Below are 18,808 nucleotides of genomic sequence, written 5' to 3'. Positions count from 1 at the left end.
GGCATTGAGATCAAATAGGCCCTATGGAATATGATAAGAATTGTGCAAATAGCCTATGGGGAATTAGTAGAGCGGTTAAAAACCCAACTTCCCATGGGGGGCGGGCGCCCCATCCGGCACCTATATAGTATATTCCCCACCCTTATATAACTCTTTGGTTCAAAAATATATATAATAATAATAAATAAAAAAAAATTGTGCAAATAAGGCAAACTTGCTACATCATTTATTTACATGACAACCCCTTGAAGCGAAACTTTGATGTTTATATACCACCACCAAAAATTCATAAGTGAAGTTTTTATTTTTTTAACAAAAATGAAAATCCATTAATAGAAAATATAGACTACATTAGGTGTCATACTCCATCCAGCCGAATCCAAACTCACCGAATACCCATGAGAGTGACAACACTCCAGGATTTAGGTTCATATTCAATCCATAATAACATAATACAACATAGCATAATCCATGCTTCTCAGTGGAGAGGTCATGGGTTTGACATCAATGCAATTCATATTAGATCCAAAATAAAATAATACAACATAACATAATCCAAGAGCAAAAAGGGAAATAAAGTATTAAATATCAATTATCAAACATTATTACAGTTATCAAGTATCCTCAAATCATATCTCAAAATTAGTTAAATCAGAATCACAGAGTTTGAAAGAATAAATTGTTTAACAATGGAAGTCTACATGTTCTCGAAGACATTTAAGAGTCTAAGTAACGCCACTACCTAACAACAAAAAAAGAACACAAGTGATGGCAACTAAGGTGACTGCTTTCTCTCATGGTATCTCCACAACCTCAGAAGGGCTAGACTTCGTAGGCATAGTCCGATGCAAGAACACGACTCTCCATGTATCTTTGTGTCCTCTCTAGCCAATCCCTCGAAGGACTCCGTCGGCGGTAGATCCTCCAGGTAAAAGGAGGCCTCATAACCTACAATAGAATCTAAAAGAAAATACACATAAAGGGATGAATTCCAAAGAATTTAGTGAGGTCAACATAATCACACATCGTGCAACAATCACACGTATTTATACACTATAATTTTAATGAAATAATGAATGATGATGATACAATTATGATCCTAGATTCTAATAAATGTAGTCTCTATGGTAGACACGCATTAAGTTACAACATCAACCTCCTTTGGGCAATCTAGTCACTCTCCCTCATGGCATTCAAGCACATCTTTTGGGTTTTTCATGGCAATTGGGTCAAGTCACATCATATTTTGGCTAGGGTTTAGGTCACCACTCTCTCACAACCATTGGTATGAGAATTGACGTGTGTCAAGACTAAGTCTAGCCCAATGCAAAGTCTCATGCTACATGTGTTCCGGATACCTTCCCTCATGCTTGGTGCCCTTTGGTCCGTGTATCCTTCCCACCTAGGAATGCTATTCCTCACGCTACTCAAACCGTCTTTTAGAATATCATTCCTTAACCCTGTGGTCATCCACATATGTTGAGGCAAATGCCTCTCATGTCTCTTAGTGGCAATCAAGTTGTCTTTTGGACGTCCCATGAGCCCATGTGTTCCTATCAAGTTGTCTTTTGTTCTTATTGTGTTCCTAATTAAGTGGATCTGCATGATACTCACAAGACCCAACCACTTCCATCATGGGTCACTCGACTTCAATAACTTGCCAAAAGGGTAGTAGCACTTTATCAAGTTTACTAGCCAAACACGTCTAGACACTTAACCACCATACACTTAGTGAATCTATATAGACACATTGGCATTGGGGGTAATGAGTGGACTCACAACCCTGGGTTGATATAAGTAGCTATATAAGTAATATTCTACCACCAACTTCCAAGACAATCACACACACATCCATCATTTGAATGAGATGAATATCAACACAAGCTTAAATATAAATGAATAATAGCATAAACATAAACACCAATTTACCTTTCATCCATGCAAAGTCTCATGCAATTTATAATAGAAAATTTAACATTTGAATTAATGGAAGGAAAATCAAGTTAACTATTTAACATACGAAAATGCATCCCTCACGATATAATAACAAGCTATGAAGTTAAATTAAATGCATAATGTGGGATGATGTCTCCCCTCACCTGTAAACAAAAATAATAAACTCCAATGTCCAAGAATTCCCAAATTAAGAGTGCAAATGATCTAAAATAACCCTAGAAACATGTAAATTAAATTAGGTATAAATCGAGAATTGATCGGGCATCAAACAAGACAAAACACACACCCAAATCAAGGGGTGGCCGGATAAGCCTGTCAGGGCCGGTCGACCGCCCCCAAGGGCTATGACCAAGAGTGTTCAATTTCGAACTCCTCTAGGAATTTGCTCATTGGGGGGGGGGTTCGGGACTTCAATGGGACACTAGTATGTCCCAAAAACACCTTCCAATAACCCCCAAATAATCTCAAATCAAAAAGGCCCAAATTGGCTCTCAGAAAGTCGTTGGCGGACATCTCAAAGAGGTTCAATCGGTCTCAAATGGGTGAAATGGGACCAATAATCACTCAAAGAAGGGAAACACAAAGGGGGACTTAAGCAAGCATTCAAATCTAACCAACTACTTCAACAACCACCATTAATGCATTCTCTCAAAATAAGTGCTTCAAAAGAAAAGTTGCAAAGGGTTTTATAGGTCTTCCTACCACAACACGCGATTCTCCTTGTATTTCACTCTTTGGCATTGTCAAATGAGTGAGAATCCTTCAAATCTTCAATCTCTCCTTCTCTCCCACATTCTTAGCCTCCTTTTAGCATAAACAATTCGTTTATGAGATGAGAAAACCATAAAATAGGATTTTAAAGGCAAAATTATCGAAAATACCCGTGTCTTGGGTAGGGGGCGGTTGATCAAACCGTACAACCGACCCTCTTAACTTCTTCATATGAAAGGCCAATTTCGACGGATTTGGAGGGTAGAAACCTCTAAATATTTTCCAATCAATGGTATAATTTACCTTGGTATTTGAGTATTTATTATTGATTTTCATACATGCTAAAATCTCATTTTTATGCCTTTCAGACTGACTTTCTCTCTTGTCTTGAACTCAATTAGGGTGGTTGTGTCTTCTTCTCATTTATCCAACTCCATAGGTTTGATTTATGAACTTTCGGGCTCAACTTGAATTGTCCAAAGTTGCCTTTTACTAGAACTTTGGGTTTACGGATCTAAAACGATGGATTACTGGGTTATAATTTTAGGGGATTTCACATAAGGATTGTTGGATAACAAATGGGAGAAGAGCCCTATTATGGGACCAAGAAGAGAGCACATTGTAATATATATCTAATAGGTTCAAAATAACAACCAAATAGATAAAGAGCAATAAGAAAATTTTTAAAATATTCAACCACTCAAATCAAATAGTAGGGCCATGGACTAGTATGTTTTGTCAAGAATTTTTCAATCATCTTGCAATTGTTCCAAACATGATTGGTTTTCCAAAATCTTCAAAATCCTCATTGGTTGTTTCATGTAAACCCAAAGTAACTATTGTCAACATATCTACCTTGTGACACCATTGCTAATTTCCTAAGTAAGCATCAACCATCTCTCACAAAGAAAAAAGCCCATGCTCCTCCATTCACCTCTTTTATATCTACCGTAATCTAAATTTCCAAGTGAGAACTACTAGGTCACTTAGGTTCAACCATAGGTGCTTGAAGAAGATTATTATTCAATAGGGATCCACCACTAAGAAGATATTAGATGAAAAATAACAAGCTTTGAATGAATTTCGAGTGAAATAATATAGTACATAATAGTATAAAGGATAGTCTCTGATGTTACCTTGGATCCTTTGAACACTTCTTTATTCTTGAAACCCCATAGATAATAACATGAATTAGCAAATGCAAAAGAACTAAGATGAGATCTTTTAATTTCAGGATAGCTAACTTATAAACTAAGTCATCAAAGTATTGAATAACTAACTTATAAACTAAACTTCTTGAACATTAGAAATAAGTGAAACCCATGATAAATCACTTCATATTAGTATATTTGAACTATAAAGAAAGAAATCATGAAAATACCAAAACAATACTCCATTAGAGGAAATAAATAAGTTTCATGTATCTATAATCTACCTAATTCTACAGTAGACATTACAAAAACATTAAACTAAATAAGAATTTAATTGGGTCTTTTCAACATAAATATAAAGGCCAAACACTTTTCCTCTACACTTGTATTTCTTCTCATTGGTCCCAGTGATAGGGTCCCTGTAGTTCAGTCGTTGCTTCATATATAGAAGTAATAGATCGAAACCGCTTGTCTTTTTTGCTGCTTGTTTTGTCTTCACTCTCACTCTCGTTTTCATCTTCTGCACAATTTCCTCCATTCAATCGAAGGAGAATATTAGCAACTTTCAACTCTTCTTCAAATTCTTTTTCACACCTGAATTTTACCAATTGAAACTGAAATAAAATACTTAAAAAGATTGATTTGATATATTAATGGCTATAAGATACTCTAAAAAACTAGTTTCATAATACTAAAAATGGAATAGTACTTAAAGGTTAATGCATTAAGAAGGCCCCCAATAGATCATAAGAATATTATATTTAAAGATTCTAATGATAAAAGGAAAACCAAAGAAAAGATGATCGCTACTCTCCATCTTTACCCAATAGAAACATTATAAGATATATATGTACCAGGTATTATAATGACAAACTTGACAAAGATTATTGAAAGAAATAAATAGTCAATTAATATATTTCATACATATTATCAACATAGACTCCTATTTCCACCCTTTTTTTTTTTTTTGCGGGGTAAGAAAGACTTCCACAATTCCACTTCCTGATAAGGTCGTGAAGTAATGTGGTTGTCGCTCTTTGATAGATTGCCCTAAATGAGCATTCAAACAACATTAGCTTGTACTTAAGTTTTTTTTATTAATATTGAAATAAACATTTAATCTAAAAACAGTTATTTAATGTTTAGATTAAACAAAAATTGACATAATAGGAAGTATGCAAACTATATATTATCCTAAAAAAATTTATCAACGAATCCACATGGTAGAAAAAAAAAAAACATAACTTTTACAAGAAAAATAAATAAGGAAACAAACCCATGATTTTCATAAGCTTTGAGATGTATTTATTTCATCAATGTAGATTTACATACAAATATCATACTGAAGAAAAAAAAAAAAAAAAAAAAAAAAAAAAAATAACAAAAATCAAGAAAAGACAAATAAAAAATCCTTAGGGTGGCTCAGTTGGCAAAATACCTATGCTTCGGTCTAGGAAATCAAAGTTTGAATCCCCTAGGGACCAAGGCGAAGCCCCGCTTTATATTTAAATTATATGTAACAGCTATCTCCTTGAGGAGTAGCCAAGATGCGCATAAGCTAGCCCAAACAAGCTTCAGTTCTAAAAAATAATAATAATAAAATATATATAAAATATGGGAACACTAAGCCCAACTTAAGCCAAAATGAGTATTTGACATTAATTAATGTGGTTCAATACATCCTCTAGACTATATTGACTATTATTTTCAAAAAGATATTACGACTTCCACTATTCACTTAAGTTAAAGTTATGGTTCTTGAAAACTATGCTTGTAGATTAATATTTGTTAGTCTTTACCCAAAAAAATATTTAATCAAAATTTACTATTTGCTACTTAGATTGTTCCAATAATTCTTTAAAAATTTTCTTTATATCAAAATTAATAATTGGGAGTACACTACTTTTCTCATGCATGAAGCTTTTTTAACGTGTAAATATTAAACGTTAAATTTAGGACTTATAAACTAATGCAACCATTCTTCAAGATATCCACTCAATATCAGCTAAACTCCAACATTGTTTTTTTTCCATTTTGTCAATAGGAAGAAGAATGTAATCATTCACTCCCTATCCTAAATGGCCCTATTCCCCAAAGGCAAGATAGTACATCCATGTTCCACTTCGCGGATTTTGGAAGCTTGTAATAAGAACCAATTGGTTATTGCTGAATGAAAGTTGGTTTACCAAATAAGAAGTTCATGTCTCATATGTAAAACTAAAGATGTCTTGAAAATTTAAATATATAATCATGACTTAATCTAAATATTTCCCTTGATTGGAAATACGAGTTCCAAACATTCTTTTGGAAAGTCTAAGAATAAAGTCATGTATAACTTAGCTCCTAGAATAAACAAAATTTTTTTTTCCAGTCTACACTTTCATGCCCGATAATCATATGAAAAGAGAAGTTGCATGAACTAGTGAAAATTTTCACTATAAAATCTAGATAATGTTATATTTTAGGTACAAAAGATTTAACTATAAAGGGCAACATCTTTCCCGCAGCCTTATCTCAAGAATTTTGAAACTATAAATGATTTAACTACTATCTATAAAATTGAAAGTAGACCTACAAGATTTAACTATAATCTATAAAATTGAAAGTAGACCTACAAATAGTGTAGAATGACTCTCTCCATCATGAATAAGATTTATAACCATTAAGGCCTAAGAAAAATACAAATAGCAAAAGAGATAAACAAGAAAGACTAAAAGCAATATACAGGCAATAAAAAATACAAAAAGATACAAAGTCATAGAGTGAAGGACATTTTAGAAAGAAGAAAACAGATATTCCATGGATGCTATTTTCTAATGCACCTCCTAAGAGCTATAAAATTTTAAATAAGGAATTAAAAAAGTTAGGATTTTTGAAAATGTCAGTTATTGCTCTACTTATCCAAGTTTTTTTCATTACGGTCAAGGATTTCAAAAGACCTTTAAAATTTTGATCTTGATTTATAAATTTTACACATTTTATTTTATATATGAGTTTGTTTCCTATAATATATTTGAATGCCCTTGAAACCATATTTCCCATTTAAATGGAGTTTCCTCTCGAGGGTTGTGAGCTCTCAAATGAGGCTAGCCCATAACTTGTATTCAATTACAAAATCTCAAATTCTTTTTCCCTCCATATGTGATAGATGGAGGCATCAAAACAAAGTTTACCCAAGTTACAAAAATAAATAAATAAATAAAAACTTACCGATGAGTTTCCACATTTGTGGCCATGGAGACCGACTCATACTTAACATAGAAGGGAGGGCAAACATGAAAACTGCAATCTATTTCATATATTGCTTCAAGAACTCCATCTTCTCCAAGACCAAAAGAAAAATGCAAAATTTTTATGATATATTAAGTTTTAACTAGTTTCAGAATGGACGAAAAACACACAAAATGATAAAGAAAAGATCACCAAACAAAGGAGAACCAAATAAGATTCTATTTCACATATACATAATAAGGAGAAACATAGTACCGATAAAGCAAAATATAATAGGATTTTTCAAGTGACCACACATATAATTAGCATTTTGATTATCTAATATTCCTAGGAGAACAAATGACTTACAAAGGCTTTGTCTTTTTATATATGGAAACGATTGAACGATATCGTTTTCTCCTTCGCACTTTAGTTGTGGTTTCTCTACCAACCATTTCTTCTTTGCTACTTGAACTTGAAGATGCTTTATTGCGATGTTTCTTCTTCACATTCTCCCAAATTGTTTTCAACGTCATATTGTCATTGATGCTAGAGCTTTCTTCTTCACTGAGATGAACAAGTAACTTTGCAACCTCTAAAGTTGGGTCTTTTGAGTCCTTCCATGGTCCAAAATCAGATATTGACACTGTCATGAAAAAAAACACGAAAAAATTGGAGATCAACAAAGGATTTCAAATGTTACAGAGTTGTGGTTTTAAATATTTTCTTTTAGTGAAGTCATTGATTCTTGTAGCCCCGATCCTCTTATGCTTCAACTATCAATTCAAATTTAGGGCAATATATCGGTTTTAACTAAATATTGTCCATAGAAATTGAGCATAGGATATCAAATAGACAAAGTTATTTTGTTTCAAAGTGCCAAAGAATTCCAAGCGTACTCCAATGTCAATATACAAGAGCCATCCAACCATGTAGTGTTTTTTAGGTTAAATTTTTATTTATATTTAGGGGAAGTTCTCAAGAAAAGCTTTGTAATCTCTGTCTCTCTCTCTCCTTCTCTCTTTGGCCCCATTGGCAAGCCGTATCCTATGCCCTGTATCTATTAATTTCCTTGCCATATTGGCTTTGAAAACCATCTTCCATTTATTTATGAACTTATTTGAAACACGATCTAATGGATCTTTTCACCTTTGGTCACAAATCTAAGATCATGAATTGGATTAAGAACAATAGAATCAAACAAAATCAATTGAGTATGAGCATACCTGAATCCATGGAGATGAAAACCACAACTATCGATAATCCTAGATCGATGAAACCAAAGTTCCTAACTTGTGCAATTATGATCGCCTGAGTGAAGGAGCCCTTGCGTTGCAGCGCTACTATCTAGGCGGAGATCGGACTAACTTATAACCCTAAACACCCTAACCCATCTTAAGTAGGCGATTTTTGAAAAAGTACTTGAATTGGAAATGGAGAGTTGCGATACAAATGGGTTCCCGCTGAACTAAAGAATACGATATTTTTGTGAATCTGTGAGCCAATGAGATAGAAAATTGGACAAAAAAATTACTTTTAGCATTAATTCTTATAGGTCTTACCATAAAAAGTTGCAAGTTAGATGAGGATGATATTAGCTGCACTGGAATATCTCACGTTCATTTTCTCGCATCTCAAGTTTCAGCCAAATCGATTTTGCCACATGATAAAATGAAATAGGCATGGGGGCCATTGAGCCAATGCTTAGGCCAACTGGAGTGCATGCATAGGCGTTCGCACAAGGGGCATGGTAGTCTTTTCATATGGCTACATGTCCAGGCATAGGTGGGCATTCTCAGGTAGCAAACATATGTAGGGAGTGATTTGACTAAGTGTCTCACTCTATCAAAATAAAATTAAGCTTTCCAATAGTCATCTTGTAAGAAGTGAAAATGAGTTTTCCATTAAGAGAGAGACTCAAACATTGTTCATTAAGTTATTGGAAAGATGATATGAAGAAGGGGAGAGGTATCTTTTATAGCAAGAGACTGGAAAACCACAAAGCAAGAAATGGAGGAAGAAGAGGTCAGTGGGTGACCAAGTGAGTAAAAGAAAGAGAGAAATGTACACAGAATTTGGTTTCGGTCATGATCTCTCCCTTTCATCTATAGTCGCCATCTCATTGGGCATCCTAGTGTAACTATTGTTACAAACTATATACTTCATCTTAAAGTTACATATTATATAGTATGTTGAAACCATTGATTTTGGGTTGTTTGATTTCACTGTATAGTTTAACCCACATGAAGTTTATGATGTTTCTCAGAATTTCTCTTGTGTGGCTTTGATGAACTATATCCATTAATAGCTCTATAAAAAATGCATCATTCCAATAAGTAAATGAACATATATATAAAGCTTGGGCTACAACACGGTCAAACGAAATGGGTTTCTTAAAACCATGACCTGAATATGCTACCTGACCTTGATCCGTAGTGTGATATCCCCTACTAACCTAATCCGACACATGTTGTATGTCTATAATCTAGAAGAGCTAGTGCTACTATGTTATCGGCCCCAAGGTTGAACCCAACAAGTCAACCTATAGATATGGAGACAAAAGACCAACCCCAGATAGCCATACAAGAGATGGGCAATAGAAATAACTCACACTAAGATGGAATCAGGAGATGGTTAGCTTCCAAGAGTTGCACCTATGAGATGACTCCACTTGGTAAAATTTCACCATGTGTTAGTTTAATGGCTTGAGTACTTTATATTATATGCATACTAAATGGGTTGAATAGTAGTTGTAAGGGATCCTGACATACTTCTAAAGAATGGCCCATGAGCCCCAAACCTAGGTAATGAAATTGAACCATAAAACAATAGGGGAGAGGGAGTAGACCATAACTAGGCCTCACAAGAGCCATATGGCTACTAGAAAATCAACTCGGTTGATACCGTATCGGCCACCTTATTAACCCATTCGATGGTTATAAATGTGGGGTTAGATTTGAAAAATGACCCTCAAGCCCCTTTGATAGCCCCTAATATGTGAATTAGACATTTTATTGCATTAGAAGTTAATATAACTTGAGAGAGGGGGAGAGAAGAGGAGATAAAGCTCTAGAGGCTTGTCCAACAATTTGGGGAGTAGGAAATTGCTGGATTGCAAGGTAAACAAAGGGGAAAGGTAAATCTCACTCTCCTCTACCTCCATGTATGCTTTTTGTTAAGTTTGGGCAAGAAAAGACCTACAAATGAGTCTATTGATGTTAGAAATTTGGGAAAACCAATGGGGGATTTTAGATCTAATGATCTTTATATGTTTACTGCATTTAGATTAACCCATTGATGCAATAACATGTTGTTTAGAATAATGGATGGATCCCAACTGGGATTTAACTCAAGGATGGGTGAATTGGAACCATGGAATATTGGGGTTGATTACACACCAACTAGAGCGGAAAATACACCACAAAAATTCTATAGGGAACCTTCCTTGGGAAACACGCTAGAGATTGGGGAAGATTAGCCCCAAAATTTGGATTGGGATTTTGTCAACAGCATAGGTGGTCGATATAATCGATCATACTATAACGACTAACTTATTCCTAAATATCGACCTAGTGTGACGTAAGACAACATCGGGGGCTAATTTGGATAAGTGATTCACCCCACATGCCGCTAACATGTGTGCATTATAGTTAGGGAATTTGTTAGATAAAAGGTTCACAACCTTAAATTTGGACACCATTTGGATTGGATCAAATACCAAGGCAAGGTGAGGGGAAATTGGATGCTGCTTTAGTTTTAATTATGCATTCTATTTACTTTTATTGGATTGTATGTTTTGTTGCTTGTTTGGATGCTATGAGTATAATAGGTCATGCATTCATGCAAGTGGATGTGAAATTATACATCTTGCATTATATACCAATACTTGTTTATTGTTCCTACAATACAATTGAATGGAAATGGTGTGAAGGTTGGGAACTTGCATCCAATATGATGTAGAGGTGGTGGCTATGGCCATTGCCTTCAAGTACTCAAGTATACTCACATTAACATGCATTCTTGCATATGCACACAACCACATTGTTGCATTTAGTAGGATCAAACCCTATAGTGCAACCACCCCAAGAGAAAAAGGAAAGCCGTAAGGGGACACCGAGTACATTAATGTTCCAGTAATTTGATGCCAAGCTAGTGGGTGCTTAAGATATTGACAAAGGGTTTGTTGGAAAATGTCATGTCAGCATTGCCACATTAGCCTCCATTAGTTTGATGATAAAAAATATGAATTATTAATGGCTATATTGAGTTGTGTTTGTCTAGTTCAATATGAGAGTAAGTGGACCAAATCCAACTCAATGTTGAATGCCTAAGCCCAACTCAAGGCCAAGACCACGCCAAGATGGATATGAAGTCTAAGTCAAGACGAGCATGAAGAATGGAGTGCAAGAAGACTCAAGAACATCAATGATCATCAACTTAAGCTCAAGGAAGAAGACTTAGCAAATTAGGACTTAAGGCACTTCATGTGAATTCATATGTAATTGCGCTCGATTGTACACATATCATGTCATTAGACTGACCTAGGACATGTTTGGAGAGTGTATGAGGCTTAGGGTTGGCTATAAATTCCTAAAACCCCTTTAAGTCCATGTATTTCCCTATAATAGGCTATATGTGTTTCAGAAGGACGTACATTTGGTCACATAAGCTCAGACGGAAATTATGTCTGAGCAGCAGAACAACGTCTGAGACAAACTGCCGTCTGGTTAAAAATGCCCCCAACAACTATTTTTAACAGCTACATTTTAAATGAGATTGACGTTTGTCTGAGTCAGACAACAATCCATGTGGACTAAAATTTATTTATTTTTCCCCTATCCGTTGGGGTTGGGCTAAGGCACTTGAATGCCATCTATATAAGCCAAACTCACCCCATTTGAGAGCCTGAACCTTGCCAATTGATCAACTACTCCTCAAGTACTCTCAAGCTCTCAAATTACAATAAATCAATTGGGTTTTGCCTCTCATCCTCACTCAACCTTGAAGAACATACCAAGGTATTAAGCAAGCTTGTGGAAACCAAACTTGAGGTGATTGAAGGTGTTGGTGGTGTATTCATTTCCATTTGAGCATACACTCTCATTGCATCACACTCACACAAGAGGTAAAGTGTCACACCTCTTGTTAGGTAACACATTCTCTTGTATATTGTTTGTCTTCAATTCTAGGTCTAGGTAGACTAGAATTGGTTTGGGTGCTCTTGCCTGTGAACAAAGATTGAAGAGAATGCTCTTGCCATAGGATAAAGAAATGTAAAGGGTGCTCTTGCCCTATTTAGAACAAATATTGTAAAGGGCGCTCTTGCCCTACTGAACATAGATTGTAAGGGTTTGATCTCTACCCATTGTATTGAAAGAGAATCACTAGTGAAAATCTCTCTTGAAGCCAAGAAAGAAGTGGATAGAGACTTGTAAAGTCGAACCACTATAAATTCTTGTATTGTGGTTGATTGCACTATCTTATTACATTGAAATTTACAATTCATCTTAAGTTTTCAATCAAACTGAAAAATTGGGCAATTATAGTAGGTGCAACCTATTCACCCCCGCCCACTCTAGGTTACCTTAACAAGGTTGTTTGGGGGGGGGGGGTTACATCCAAGATATCAGGTGCTTGAGGATGGTATCAATTAATCATGATATGCCCTCCGAGCAGAGGACCTTGCATTGGGCTACACAAGTCTCGGACGTGCTAGGCATGTACCAATGAGCATAAATGATGACAATGAGTGTTGAGGATGATAAGGGAATGAGATGATGGACAACATAAATGAGATGTGCTATGAGTGGATTGAGAGACCCTTAACCATGGTCATGGTATAAAGTGCGGCCTTTACCCAAACCCCTGTTATGGATTGAGTGGTATGGATCGAGTGTGACCCTCCCATAGAGGACTAGTGTTCATTTTAAAGTGTGATAGTAGTTAGAGACCAGCATAATGATATATGTTTCTGGATGGCATATAGGATTGCACCACATGCATAATGGATGTGCTTGTTTCTCCTCGTAAGTTCGGTGGAACTCATCCCTTGAGAATTCTTCTCTTTTAGATGATGTTACAAAGCTTGAGATGGTACCAATACTGGAGGTGCCCCTGTCTAAATAAAGAGGTAGGCAGTGTGGTGCCTAAGGATCCATTTACGCCTTTACATGATGCGCTATGTTGTTGCTATACATGTTCTTATTGTTCCCATATATCTTAGGGATGAGCATGCTTATTGACATACACTTACATTTACATTCATTTTGGATATTTCCCATTTGGTATTTCATATGGATTTTTGTATTAACTAATATTCATTGTCATATTTGTTACACTGATAAATCATATTCATTGACAACATTAAAAATTATTATCTCTTCACTTCATGATGTGGATATTATAAATGATACTCAATTACGGTATTGCATCTGATGGTCCGATGGGGGATCCATATTGTGGGTCTCCGGATTATTTGGGTAGACTCAGCATGCCTTAAGTGGGGTGTGACACATAGGGCAAGCTGGGTTGAGCCATGTTAGACATTTAACCTTGACTCTCGCTACAAAGAAGTGAAACAATGCATGGTTCCATACATTACAACTTATATTAAAAATATCCTATAAGGTTAGGGTCAAGCTAGATTAGGGTGGTTCTAGGCTAAATACTCAATCGTGACCTTACCTAGCCCTAACTGAAGGCCACTAGGGCCTAGTCTTAACTCACCCTTAGGACCAAACTTTTGCGCTCAAGATGAGTTTGGGCAATTAGGGCTAGACTTATGCCTATTATAAATTCAATCACAAGGTTTCAATAGACAACCATCTAGATCTCGTATTCAAAAAATGGCACAGAGGAAAATACCAATGTGTTTGGACAAATGATATCTTTATGCATTGGAGAGAGGGATGGAATTGAGATTTGTCCTAGACAACTTATGCAAATATTGGCTACATCCTTAGGGGTATTTTATATATAAATATATATATAATTATTTAAATACATGAGAGTGCCTTGCCCTTAGCATTGGATCACATCCTCTACAATTCTCACCCCTGGAATTCGTGTAGAAGATTGTGACATGTGGGAATGAATTATCCAATGGTCAACTTAGAACCCTATTAAAAACAAAATCTTATAAATCTCTAAAACTAAGCCACAAGGAAAGGGAGAGATGAAATTAGGAGCAATTTTAGGGATTTACTAGATTCAATTTTTAGTTGGTTTTAATTCTGACCATTGGATAATTAATTGTCACGTGTTACAATCCTAGATACGAATTACAGGGAATTGCAGGTAGTGGGAATTGTAAAGGATGTGAATCCCCCTAGCACCAATGAGTTTCAAGTTTCAATTCTTGACTTTATAGTATGAGTTGTTGGTATTTGTCAATTGAGTCAATCCTCGAGATTAAAGTGATTTCATTTTAAATATAGATTTTTTTATAAACTCTGGTCTCCCACTTATGTGGCCAAAATTACATGTTACCCACATTAGTCAATTTGAGAAATCACAAGTACTCCAAAGTTCATAATGACCATTTAACTGTTAAGTTTTTAAATTTTGAAATGCGTTAAATCCAAATGCTCTTACCCTACCAAATTACATTAGTACCCCTAATATTCAATTCCCTCCCAATGTCTCTCTCTTCTCTCTCTCTTGCGAGTCATTGTTCACAGCAACTCCACCTCAAGGAAGTTGTCATCCTCCTCCAACACAACACTTCCTCCATTGACGTTGGTACCAGATTCCATCACCACCCATTGCAGAAGTTACCATTTAACTATTAAGTTTTTAAATTTTGAAATGCGTTAAATCCAAATTTCTCATCAACCCTTCCGTTCACCGGTCCCTCCTCCTCCAGTTGCTAATTCCGACTTCGAAACTCATCACGGTCCTCCATAGTCCTCTGCCATGCCTCCTCCTTTAGCTTCCTCCGATCCATCACCCAAATCTTTTGATTATTGGGACAAAGATGAATTTGAAGGCCTTCTTCCCCGGTGGAGGATTCCAAACCCTCGCCTATGTTGTATTATTTTTAATATAATAAAATAATATATGTTTCATATTATTGGATTTATAAGTGCGGAAGACTTTCCTTTTGTTTATTTTAGGAAAGTATCTTTTATATAGTCCTACATTGGAAACCGAGATGTTGGAATCCAAGTTAATCAATAGGTCCTGCCTATTAATTTTAATTTATAATAATGACACATGCCAGTGCGTGTGCGGTGTATGACCGAGAACGGTATACCGTCCGAGCGCGCTCGAGTGGAATGGGCGTTTGTGGCGCTCGCGCATGAGATCAGATCTGAACCGTGTGCTGTGATCAACGGTAGATCTAGGGCGATGGAAGTAGATCCATAAATATAGTTTTGATGGTTCAATATGGATTGTTAGATCGTGCGGCCGAACGATCCGATTCAGTAGAGGCACCTCAATGCCTATAAAAACCTTCTAGCTTCACAACAACAATATGGACTGTTAGATCGTGCGGCCGAACGATCCGACGGCTCATATTTGAACGTCAGCATTCGTATCCCTACAGAGAAGTGCACCCATACGAACAGAGTCATGAACTGGTCAGTACAGACACCTCAATGCCTATAAAGTAGAGACACCTCAATGCCTATAAAAACCTAAAATCCCGAACAAACAGGTACAAACGAAAAATTCCGAGTTGGGTTTCTTTGTATCTTGGGAGACGGTAGTACCTCATAGTACCTTGATGTGAGGGCGAATTACGTCTTAAGAAAAGCGACGTTGTAACGAGTCTAGAAGTTCCTACTCCATTCTGTGAACTCGACTTATTTACTTTTACAAACGCCGCCAAAATCTCGATCTTACATCATCGAGATCGTTTGCATTCAATTTCTTGACCTGTTTTGCGATCAATTATTTCACCGAATGTTCGGCGATATCTCGTAACTTATCGCCATTTCAGTGAGTTCGTTAGGTAGCGAATTGGCAATATGAAACAAAATTTTGTTCCTTGATCCAGATACTCTTACCCCACCAAATTACATTAGTACCCGTAATATTCAATTCCTTCCCAATGTCTCTCTCTTCTCTTGAGTCATTGTTCACAGCAAGCCCACCTCAACGAAGTCACCATCCTCCTCCGACGCAACACTTCCTCCTTTGACGCCGGCTACCGGATTCAATCACCACCCACCGCAGAAGCTGTCTTTCTCCTCCGACGCAAGCTACTGGATTCCGTCACCACCCCATTAAGTAAACATAGAACATAGGAACCTAAATAATCGAAACCCACCTTGTAAATCCAATCAACCGAGTCGTTACGAGCAGAGACATCAAGGCCTCCAGATTGAAGCCTCTGAAGATAATCTTTTATGGGCATCATACACCACTGCGCAACTAGTACTCCTGTGAAAGAGATCGTTGGAATATTTTGAATCGCATCCAGTACAAGTCATGTAATAGATTCACACAATCTAACGTCTATTGCCATAGAAGTCATAACAACCAATCGTCAATTTTTCCAAAATCAAACATCCAATTGACCTATCCAAACTATCTAAGCTTCTAACACAATACTTATCGGCATCATAAATTACTCTGACATTCATATTCCCAGATTTCAAGCTGCTGCACCTATTGTTGAGGATCACTATGGTATTCTTTGAAATTTCGTGAAACGGAGAAAGCCCAATTTTCGGAGAGAAGTGACCATTCAAGTAAAGCTTTCGCTTTTCGAAGTTTAGTTGGAGAAGAGTACGGATTTCTCGTGTCTGGCTTGTCCGAGGAGGTCTACAATGAGAGTTGCGAGAACATGGAGTTTTTTTTGGAAAGTCCAGGGCGGTGGCTCTCGAGTGAACAGGGATTTTGTTTGTAAATTTAAAAAAAATAAGCAGAATTTTGTAAAATTACAAAAAAAACCTTATATTTTTATTCAACCGGGCAAAATTATTATTTCAACTTCAAAGGTGTTAGAAAAGTAAAGGTTACTTGGAATTTCTCAAATTGATTAGTGTAATGTATAAAACGTAGACTCAAATTAAGATAAGTAAATTGTGAACCGGATCAGGAGCACAGAGTGCTCATTGATGGCTTTACCACCACAAAACATGTGGGAGCCCACAAGGGTTGGATGATGTTCTTTTTTTATTTTTTATGTTTTATTATTTGGGTAATTTTCATCTCGACCCCTGAGGTTTGGTCTATGTCATTTTTAGTCCAAAAAGATGAACACTTTGCATCTGCCTCCCCTGAACTATTCAATAAGACCAATTAAGGACAATTTGTGATTTTTATGACCAAAATACCCTCACATCTATTCTATAATAATATTTGTATATTTTTTTCACAATTCAATCCAGCGGTGAAACGTGGATCATTCCAATCGGATGAACATAAATCCATCTGAAAAAATACATATTTTTAACTTTTCAATTCTCTCTCGTCTCCTTCGTCTCCATCCTCAGCGTCACCAACATCTCTGTCTTTCTTCCTCTTCAACTCCGGTTAGAATTGAATCGATTAGAATTTAGAACACTTTTTTCCTCTTCATCCTTTTTTTTTTGTGGTAACAAAAAAGAGTCGTCTTCGCGTATTGGCCCAGCCGTTTTTGACTGCTATCTCTTGTAGACAGAAACTAACAAGATCAACAAGAAATTTGAAAATCTTAATCGGAGTAACGGCACATCTTGAAGATGGATCCAGACAGAAGTTTTTCGCATTTTTTCATAAGAGCATTTTCCGCCTCTAATTTTTTTATTATCTTGAGGACCCTCTAATCCGAACACCATTTGCCACCGCCTGCTTGAAACAAAGGACCCATTAACCTCAGAGTAAATCGCAGGTTCTCAAGAAATAGAAAAGAATTTCATAATAGAAAAGATATCAATTCTTTCCCATTGGAGAATGAAAACTTAGAGAGAGATTGATTTGGAGTTAAAGAAACAGATAAGAATTTCATAGAAAACCAAAAAGATTGGAGTCGCAGGTTCTCAAGAAACAGAGAAGAATTTCATAATAGAAAAGATCTCAACTCTTTGCCATTGGAGAATCAAAACTTAGAGAGAGATTGATTTGGAGTTAAAGAAACAGAGAAGAATTTCATAATAAAAAACCAAAAAGATTGGCAGAGAAAGAGAGATTGATTTTTTCAATGTTTGCCCTCTCTCTCTCATTCAAGACTGCCGTTGTGGTTGCAGGGCACAGGGTCACACTACACAGCTTAGCAGCCTCACGTCGGGGAGAGGAGCCTCAGGAAAAATGCAGAGATTCTGGAGACGCAGGACTGAAGATGGAGACGATGAAGGATATTTGAAAGAATTAGGGATTTAGAAATGTATATTTTTTCAGATGGATTTATGTTCATTCGATTGGAAGATCTACATGTCTAAAATCTAACGGCCAATTGGAGGTAATGGAAGGGTGTCAGTATAATAGCGGATCCAATAAATGGCCCTACTCTTTTGATTTTCACCATTGGATTTAATTGTGAAAAAATATGCAAATCTTACGGTAGAATAGATGTGAGGGTATTTTGGTCATAAAAACTACAATTTGTCCTTAATTGATCTTATTGAATACCTCAGGGGTGGTAGATGCAAAGTGTCTATTTTTTTGGACTAAAAATGACGAGGACCAAACCTCAGGGGGTCCAGATGAAAATTACCCTTATTATTTTTATTCTATGGGCCCACATATTTTGTTGTGTTAAAGTCGTCGAGAAGCACAAAGTGCTCCCTTGACGGGGGTGTTGATCCGGCTTTGTAAATTGTAGGGTTGGGTGTTTTATATTCTACGGGTCT

Source organism: Hakea prostrata, chromosome 5 (genome assembly GCF_041222555.1).
Source record: "Hakea prostrata isolate BN-2017 chromosome 5, UWA_Hpros_2, whole genome shotgun sequence".
Taxonomy (NCBI): Eukaryota; Viridiplantae; Streptophyta; class Magnoliopsida; order Proteales; family Proteaceae; genus Hakea; species Hakea prostrata.
This window is presented reverse-complemented; position numbering follows the sequence as displayed.